We start from the raw sequence: 10796 nt of genomic DNA on the forward strand, positions 1-10796 counted from the left end.
TCTGAACTAAGGATCCAATTCCACAGTTGTGAGTTACAGTTAGCTCTGCGTTGAAATCAGTTCATTTTCATTGCGTAAATTCTGAGTCAATTCTCAACTAGGAAATGGGTCCTGTATCCCGGCCGATACAACGTTATTACTACCGACAAAAACATGTAATTAATCTGAAGTCAATTTTACTGAAATACGATATATCACGATTATCGTTTATTCAGCGGGTTTGATTTATTGCGAAAACCTATGTTCACGGTTTTACGGGTTGTTGAAATAAAAAACCGATCAAAAACAACTGTTGGAAAAATTGATCGATTCTGTCGACGGTTCGTTTCAATATCCGGGGAAAAAAACCACGTAATTGTAAACTTGAAACTCGAATTTGTAAAACGAGTATGAACTGTAGACGCACTAGCGACTGTTTTATTGCGCGTTAATTTGATTCGTTTTGACATTGAAACCGAACAAAAACGCGGAAGTTGTTGCTGCACCGAAAGACTCGGGCAGCTAGAGGTCGGATCAAATTTTTGTGTCGATTCGAGGGAGGTGCACACGTTTAAGGGTTATGAATAGTGAAGGCATGTGACTACAGGCGGCACGAGGAGGGAGGAGTGAGGGTGAGGAACGAGGAGTGAGGAGCTGGAAGTGACCTCACTTGTCTATACTACTTTTATGTACAGACGTCACTTGTATTGTTTATATGCGTCAACTTACTGACCGTCAACCGCTTGCGCTAGACGGTCAATATGACGTCACGTGAATAACCTCTAGCTCACGCGGGCGACGTCAGAACAGTCTGTTTATCAGTTAGTGTTGGAGACATGCCATAATACATAACAACCTGTCATAAGTTCGGGGATATGTCGTCTAAATCTTTCGTTGAGTTTGATTATCGATTTGGCGTCTGGCCACACGGCCTGATATCAATCGAATTGGAAACTTTAACAAGAAAACCTGAAAGATGACGCCTTGAGAAATAACACACTATATTGCTTAATATCGTCGACAATAATCAATATGAAATATTATGTAATATTATACGTAATATTATGGATCAATGAAGTTGTTTTGGATTTGAATATATCGATAATTGAATTGAATTGACCGGTAACCAGTCTAGCCCCGATATATTGATGACGTGGTGCGCATCCTCTAAAAATTATCATCAAAATTTATCAATACTAAAATAAGAATTATGAAGTGTATTTAACTACAAAATAGATGCCAAAACTATAATGTTGTTATTTTGAAAGGCCAATGAATGGCGTAGTGCACATCGACTTACACGGAAGCTCTTGAATAACGCATACTAGGTATTTGTAGACGGTTACAGTTCGAACATTTCGAAGCGAAGAGATTTTTTAATGACTTTTTTGATTAACGATCGAAATCGAGCTCGTCATCGAAATCGATAATGTAGAACTAACGACAGCGCAGACGATTCCTGGAAGTCTATTGTCGCGAAACGAGCGGCAGCTGGTCGCTGTAAAAATAACCCGTTTTCACCGCAGACCGCGCCGAGCAGTAATAGGAATTCATGTTCGGAATTATCAACGATCGTATAGTGGATTTAATATTGAAAAATGTTCATCAATTTAAGTTCGATTTTAATTCCATGTAGTATAAAGGGATTTCTTGTAGACATGGGATTTGCTTGCTATCAGCTTCTTGTCGGGTATTCGTTCATAGTCGAACCGTGGAGTAATCATACTGAGTAACATGATTACTCCAAGGTCGAACCAATGACATTTAACCGAACTCGCTAAATAGTTCGGTCGTAACGAATTTCACAGTGTCGGCCATCCCTTACCAAACTAGGTCCGAACTAAATACAGCGACCGTGCTCAATTCCGTGGTCGACTATCTCTGGACCATAGTTCCAACTACAGCTCTAACCGACATTCGGTTTCGACATACGAGTTCGCAAATAGTCGACTAACTCCGATACCCAGAAGTGGTCCGGTCTAGACAATCGCTTAGGCGACTGCTCGACTTTTTAAACAGTAAACCTTAAGATATTTTGCAAAATAAACTGAACAAGTTTTCATTACTCTCCTTTTGTCCGTTTTCTTGAAATTGTTAATTTTATTTGACACAAGTGCATAGGATATAACACATGACACAGGGCATACTAGAATGTTCTACTTCATGCAAAGATTTATTATTTGACAATGTCATTTCTGATTATACATACCTGTAAAACTCTATCATCTCGTCCATAATCCATCTTTAATTTTTGTAATAAAACGTTCGTCCATATTCAGCCATATACGTGCATCGTTTATACATAAAAATGTGACTCGTGTCGACTGTGTATTATTACATACCGGAGCTATAGATCTCATAGAACAAAACAACTATACGTGGCATATTTATGATATGGGAAACACGGTTTTCTTTTTCTTCGTCTTTAAAACGTATCGAAATTCCTCGCCGTACTTATGCATATATACCATGCTCTAATTACCCATATTTTTTATGCTCGCTCGTCGGCTTTATTTCGTTTTCTTTTATGTTGCCATTACTTTGAAAAAAATAAGATCTACAAAACTACATTCGTGTGAAGCGTAACCGTTATCGAAGTGTTGAGAAATTCAACGGGCTTCTTCAAACGGTTGTGTGTTTGGCCCTGATGCGAGCTCCAGTGACGAATCGACGATTGCAAGAAGATAGAGCCCCAAGGAGAGCTTTCCTCAGAAAAAAATTATACCATTGCTGAAAACGTTTTTGATTTTCGAGTTAACTTTGTGAGATTTTGAATAAAATTAATGTGGAAATCATTTTGTTGTGTGTCACGTTTGTCATTTTCAGTCAAATCTGCGACGAGTGTAAATTAGAGTCTCTATATTTCTAAGTAATTCTTGCCCAGTCACATGTGTAAAACCATTAAACCAGTTCAATACGATGAAGTGAAGCTGCCGATGACCTGATGCAATAAGATACCAAATTAATCACTTAATATATTTTTAAAAAAGTGACATTTATTGCGTAATCATAACTACCATTTTCGGTTCAATTCTAATACAGAATCTATTCTTTTTTATTTTGAAAATGGCTCATAAAGAATTGAGTCGCAACGTCAGATTCTCCGTATTTTCATTTTATTGTGGGTTTTTTACTTTATTGATATAAGATAGTCACTTGTCCACGGAATCTAACAAATCACTTGCGTTGTCCGCTTCGGTCCGTGGAAGGACGGTATTCGTTAAACCAATTCATCGCTCGTCCTGTCGTCGTGGGTCACTCGGCATTGTTCGGCAAAGAAGAGAAGCCACCATGAATCAATCGCGATTGGTTATAGAAAACGTTTAGAAATCGATGAATGCAACTGTCCCATTTACGTCAATCAAATACGTTTAATCTGGGCCATGGCGACCTACGCCATCCCCCGCCGTATACCGCAGTATACGCATACATATGGACATGAATCTAACTTCAAGACTCGTCTAAAGACACTTCTATTCGGACAGCGCTTACTAGAGGAACGCACCTGAACTGTTTTAATAGGATAAAAACATATTAATCATATCATCATCATCATCACGAAGCTAGTCTGAGCTCATTGAAGTTCGGCAGACGCTTCGAAAAACTACAATTAGGACCAATGAACGGAAATGAGCGAGAGAGGGTATAATGGAAAAGCAATCAAGGTTGGATTTACATTTTATAGAAATTATACTTTAGAAAACGGCCATCACGTGCAGCCGTTTTTTTTCCGCGGCAGCTCTCCATACATTACACGGATGTAAGGCGCGGAATGATGTAAGTGAAAACGTATTCTGGTTACGGGTAAGTTTATCATTTTTACTAAATTTTTCTGAAGAATAACCTCTCCGCGGAGATACACATGTCGAACTAACATGCCCCGTTGTCATTGCGAGTTCTGACTGACGTTTTCGATCCAGCGTCGATTCGTCGCTGACTTTCTGGCGAAAACCGTCGAATATGCAATTTCTATCGAACATTAGCCGAAGATACCATCCAAATACCAGCGTTTTTTTAAAGATTAATTTGTGCTAATTTGGTATGGATCGGACCACTATTTACTCAATTACACAAGGGATTTAATTAATGATTTTACATTCTTTTTGGCAAATCTTCGAATACCATATATGGGCATACAAATCCATCGAGTATGGTGAATCAGTTAGATCATTATATGGTGAACCGTCGAATATGCGTCGAATATGGTCACTCCATCTCACGTGGTTTTCTTCTGTACCCGTCGAATATGGCGACCTCTTATTTCAGTTTATATGTATTGGCAACTTTTTAGTCATTTTAGGTATTTGCTCGTAAGCTAGAGTTTATCCCTGTATCATCGCCCCTTCATCATACCCAATCGAAGTCATCGTACTTGCTTTTGATTTCGGAAATTGCTTTGTACAGTTACTGCGGACACCCTAACATTTTATAGCGACTGCGAAAAACGACCGTTTGACAAACGTCTTCAGACTTCTAGCACTAAAATTGCCAATTAGAGACATCATGAAATGTCTTTCGTCGGCAAACATCGCGGTTATCGACGGCGGGGATGGTTTATATCAACACTCTTAAGAAGAAAATAAAATACCACCGGGTATTCGTCATCTCAACAGTCATGTATATGTCTAACACTTCATATTCAAGTATATTGTATATAGAGGATATATTCTTGTCCTCACGCCCGACGATAGTCTCCATTGTAGGTCCGGGATATGTCGTGCCAATGTTCTTAATAATTTCTTATCATAGATTTAACTTTTATTTCTATCATCGATTAGTTTGTAATAGGTTATGTACATTATCTATTCGCTACGCGAGAGGCTATTTTACTTGATTGATTAATAGTTTGATTGCTTGCTTGGTTGATTCATTTAGCTCAACGCACACGGAGCAACGTTATTCTTCGATGTGTTTCGTTTCGCCGTGTGCGCGTTGAACGTTTTATCGTGTGCGGGGTTGAAACTTTTACTCCAGACGTTTACGAAAAGCGTGTCGTGTTTTCCTTTCAACGAAAAAAGAACGTTTTCACCATGTGTGCGTCGGGTTGGATCACATGTTACCACTTGATACAATAGTTAAAAAACGATTGACTCCGGGAGTTCAATCTTCCGTTCCCTTTTGGGGTTGAATATTTCTTTTTTTTCTCTGTGTGAAAGTAACAGCGGACATTTCGGTAATACGTGATTGGTTTAACCATCTCCTGTTGTTTTTTTCCTTCCTTCACATCGACAGTCACCTGACGATACGGATCGCTCAGTGTTGGTCGTCACGATGTGACACGTCGCACGTGGTTGTGAATACAAATCGCTCGTATCGTCTGCCGTTCAGAACCTGGGCTCCGCGGTTGATCAGTATTCGATTTTCACTTTATTTCACGTCGTAGCGGAATACCCCCGCTCAAACGTGGAGAATATAGAAGATATGAATAACAAAAGGGTTTATTTTCTGACAGTTTCCGAGTTTTAATTAATAAACTCTATTAGTGGCACAAAATTACCAAATTTGTTTCCTGAAAGTGACGAATTTCTTTTAATCTCTTTTAAATTGTTGAGCCCAACGCACACGGCACCGAAAAACGTCTGTTTCCTCGTGAAATAACGTTTTCGATGTTTTTTTGTCATGCCGTGTGCGGGGGAGGCAAAACAAAAAACGCCGAACTGAAAAACGTTTTTGACGAGCAAAGAACGTTTCTGAAAAACGTGTTTTCTGTCTCGGCGAAACAAATATTTTACCGTGTGGGTTGGGCTTAACTGTGTCCGATTGTTGCCGGTGAGATAAATGAAATAACCACCATCAGAAAATAGAAATGGTTACCTTTCTAACGATTCATAATTTTCAATCTTGTGCCAAAAGAGGGATGGACGACAGTATCAACCGCGCTAGAAGTTTTAGTTTTAGAAATGTTAAAATCTGTCCAAAAATTCGGGACCTGTGGGACCGCCTCAAAATGGCGCCTGGTAACTGGAAACTTCACAATTTATTAGAAATGAACTCAACAGTCGATATATCTTAGGGTAAGGGTCTAGCTCACAAATATGGCGAAATTTTTGCTCGTTTTTAATACCATCTTCTTCTTCCACTTTGAAAGTTCCATTCCTTCGTCCTGTCGAAGATTCCAAGAACTATCAGTGTCACCAAACAACCTCTTTTTAGTTTTTCGGACCTTTTCAATCATTGGTTGTGCGAGGACCTATTGTGACAAGTGCTTCGAAGGCCCCAGTACTTGTTTGAACATATCATTAAGTTGCGCTGTTGATAACGGGAAATGTATATTTCACCGGGAAAAGTCGTAAAACGACTTTACGACCAGAGCGAGTCACTTTTTATTTGTCGTACGGCAAAACCGAGGTTTACGCCATGTGAACGAAGGCGCACCTGTGGTAACACCGCCAACCTGGCATGACAGCTGTAGCTGTGTGTAAACCAGTGACGTCACAGCATGACTTATACAAGTAATATATGAAACTCGATTAATGCGTCTAGAATTCTAATTGTCATCTTCGGGAATACTGTATTCCTTGTGTTAGTAGTTTATTCAACGTTTCGACGATATTCTAAAAGTCATCTTCGGGAATACTGTATTCCTTGAGCTAGTAGTTTATTCAACGTTTCGACTATATTCCAAAAGTCATCTTCGGGAATACTGTATTCCCTCAGCTAGTGTAGTTTATTCAACGTTTCGGCTATATCCTAATAGTCATCGTCGGTGATACTGAAACTCGAATCATGAGTCGGTTTCGTGTGTGCGGGAAAATTCTACGAGATGTATTAAGAGAGAGACGAGATGTGAGCCGGTCCCTGTCAGGTTGAAATGCATTATTCATTAAACACGAGCATAATTAATATGCGCTGCATTTAATAGGTTGTATTAGACAAATTGCACATTTAAACCCCGCACCCGACGTAATTGTTTTAATTGGGCTGATTTATGCAGTGGCTTGCTAGTGGCGCTGAGTGTATGTTGTGCCAGTCGGCGGCGGGCGGCGGTGCGCACAGCGGCGGCGGCGGCCTACGCTAGTAAGAAACAATTTTCATTCAGTCGAAATGAAGCCCCGACCAAACGAAAATGAATTATGTTATGCACGTTTGGCGAGAACGTAATTACGGTAATTATTCATCGCGCGCGAATCATGTTCGGACGCTCGGAGCTTCTTCTTCCACACGAACGTCATACGGATATAGGGCGCGGTACCACGTAAAAACCCGATTCGCTATGGCTGCCTCCAGGCTATCAGCGCACCGCACATACCGTCCACGCTTACGTGATGGCGAAAGTCGCCCGTGACCTTTTCAAATCAGTTAGCCGTCTGCGCTTGACGGCCAATGTGACGTCAACTGAATACCGGTGACAATTGGTGAAACTCTATTCCGTATTGTAACGACATATAAAACAAGAAAACTAACTTGTAAGTGTATTGACGCTTTGAACAACAACAAACATATTGATTAATACTGAAAAAAAGATAATATTGATTATATACACATGTAATACCGAGGATCAATAAAATTATTTTAGATTTGAATATATCAATATTGAATTGAATTGACCGGCAACCAGTCTAACTCCGATGTATGAGATTGATGACGTAGCATTCGTTCAGTCATTCAACACGAACGTTAAATCGCGGCTTTTGAGTCTAAGACCATCCTAGTTACGTAGCCAATCTGATGAATTATGACCGGTCTTACGATTTTAGACTACTTCGGACATAAATCGCGGGACTTAACCATCGCTTTTAGGTTGTGTAACGTAAATCCCTTATCGTCACTAATATCAATCATTTGCCGATCGATACGGTGTAGCCAAGTAGACATGTAAACTGTTATCCTTTTGCTTACTTCAGTCACATTCGATTCATCGTATGACTTTTTTACTGAATAAAGTTTTGAAAACATTCTTAGTAAAAGTACGCGGTTGCAATGGGCCTTTATTCGTTTTATGTGCGCGATCATAGTAAACAACAACTTAGGACAGATTTTTTTGTTGATCGGCCGCACGGAAAATTCTTTTTGCGACACCCCTCGAGGTGGAGCATATTATGCCGACGAATCACTTATCCAGTGGCACCGTCTGGTGGGCTCAATCCTCTCCATGAGCTCTGTCTAGCGGGACAAATTCAATTCAAATTCAGTTCAATTCAATACAATACAGTTAATACTTTATTGCTTTCTCGAAACATTACATCAGTTTTCGCACTCCTCGTGGCTGATATTTTATCCGAATATAATAAACCCGGAACAAAAACCTTTGAACCGTTTGATCTTCGTTGAGGCATTAAATTTCTTTCCTAGTAATTCTATTTTAACCTAGTATATTTCTACATTTTAGTCGTCGAATGAACAATAACCAGTGTATCCTTTCAGTGATAAATTCTATCATATGAAATTCAATTGTGGGACATTGATATTTCTCCATGTCTACCGCAGCTATAATTATTGGAAATCTTAGTCCATTTATTAACACCTTGATGGTCTGAAGAGAGCGTTCGAATTTGATTTTAATTTTCAAATAATGATATTCGTTTTTTATCTTTTAAGCTGCTCATCTATGCTGGTTCTATTAAAACCTATATCAGGTATGTACTTCCAAAACTGTTCTGCGCCACCGTCCTCAGCAAAAGCTGAAATCCATATTCGAGTCAATTTATTTTTAAAGCTTTTTGTGTAAACTTCAAGAACGGACAATAATTGGTTGCGTATGGATCGTTTAACTTTCCATTCAAAACATTTTTTTCGTACAATATCGTGCATATAGAACTCTATAACTTCTCAAGGCGTCGCAGGATATTTCTTCTAGAAATTGACCTCGTTAGTTTTTGTGTCATCACGTCTAGGACTCATCTTGTTTCTTATAACCTTCGCCGTCTCGTACTGTGTATATTTTGCCCTATAAATCTTTATTGGAAGTTTGTACTAGATATCCCCTTCAATAAACAAAACCATCGAATGATACCCGCACAGATGTTCCCAATCTAAAGACAGCTGAACCAAGCATAATGCGACACCGATCGGTTTCGTGCATTCCGACAGCGACTAGAACAAATCGCCTCCGGCCTCGTGAAGCAACTTCGGTTTAACACCGCTGTTTAGTCAGCAAGACGTTAGTCATGTAAAATTTGTCAACCGCGTGCGGAAATTCGACTAACGTCAAGCGACCTGCTGCCAATCTTTTATCGGATGCATCTCGTGTTGTTTTAAGTTCGTGCGTAGAACCCTATACGTATTCACCACTCATTTACCCGATGAAGCTACTGTTCATCAGTAGCGAAAGTTCATATCTTAAAATGAAACTAGTTAACCTATAAAGTACTGCCTCTCTACGTTTTACTGATTCGTATCCATAATGAGAATAATAATAATAATAACTAATAAATGATGATAATAATATTAATAAATAATAATGATAATAAAAGTGATAATATATTTTCGTACATTTTCGTACAGTGCGGTTAAACAAGTTTAGAAATCTGTTATCAGATTCGGGAGTGCAAAAATCCGGTTCGAAGTTCATTGAAAATGAACCAATTTTGACAACGGACGACCTTCTGCTCGTCACGCCGTCTGGTGGAAAAGCTGGTTTTGCGGGTTCCCCATTTGAATAATATTACGTATGCGAATCTTCTACAGATCGAGTTCGATGGTGGTTGAATTCAGTAATGCCATAGTAAATAGAAAATATTAAGCCTACGGACAAATATCGTCATTTTTAGGCTAAAAAAATTGATACAAACAAGGTATCATTTTTGTTTAGCCTTATCTTCAAAACCTAAGAGATAATACTTGAAATTAGACTTTAGAATGCTCCATATGAAATCAAGGACAGATTGTTGCGATGAAAATAGCGAAGCTGTAAAACGACCAAAAAGGAGAACATAGCTAACAATACTTCAACTGGATAGCGCGGAATCCGCGCGTTTATCCTAATAGGGGCGGCTCCGAGAATATGAAAATCACGGCATCTCTATCTAGCTAGGATTTCTAACGCTACGGCCCGAGATGATATTCTTCTTTCACGCGCGCGTCTATCGAATATCAATTACATTTTCAAAAAGATAAATTGAGAAAAACTCAGACAAGGCGATTAGGTAGAGGCGATCACCGATTCCGTTGTACGACTCTCGTCGATAATTTAAAAATGTCGTCGCCCGGCGGGTCGTCTATTCGACAGGCTGTGCGTATATACCTATGATAAAGCACCAGTTGACTCGATTTATCATATCTGTCGGTGGTGTTTCGCCCACGGCTAATTAAAAAGGCGACGACCACCAAGATTCTAGGAGGACAGTGCTGAGATTTCGTTTTCGGCTGTTTTTCACAAACATCCTCGAAACGCTTCGGAACACATTCTAACACTGGCGCGTTTAGGTCGTCTCGTCGAGTGTGGTCAATAGCAATCTCCATACATATTGTTGCTACCGATACCTTTCAATCCCATTTTCCGTTGTCTCGTCGTGACGCAATTATATACATTACCGGATGGCAGACAATAAAGATGAAAAATAGTCGAAAAACCTTTTAAAATGATCATACTTAAAAGCCTTTTAAAATGATGATACTTTTATTATGAAGTGGACTAATAACAATATCGATTACATATACATATATACATACATAAAACCCGGGTTTTTAGTATGGTTAAGTAATTGATGGTCTTACATTACGTTGAATATTTTTCTATATATTTCCCTTAACCTTTTGTCATTTTGATGTATAGATAACGCGGTAAAGATAGAATATTTGGCTTGAGTATTGGTATTAATGATATCTAAAAAAAATTCGGTAGTTAAATTCGCTAGATAGATCTTGTCTATTTTTGC

This window comes from Tubulanus polymorphus, chromosome 11, assembly GCF_964204645.1.
Source record: "Tubulanus polymorphus chromosome 11, tnTubPoly1.2, whole genome shotgun sequence".
Classification (NCBI taxonomy): Eukaryota; Metazoa; Nemertea; class Palaeonemertea; order Tubulaniformes; family Tubulanidae; genus Tubulanus; species Tubulanus polymorphus.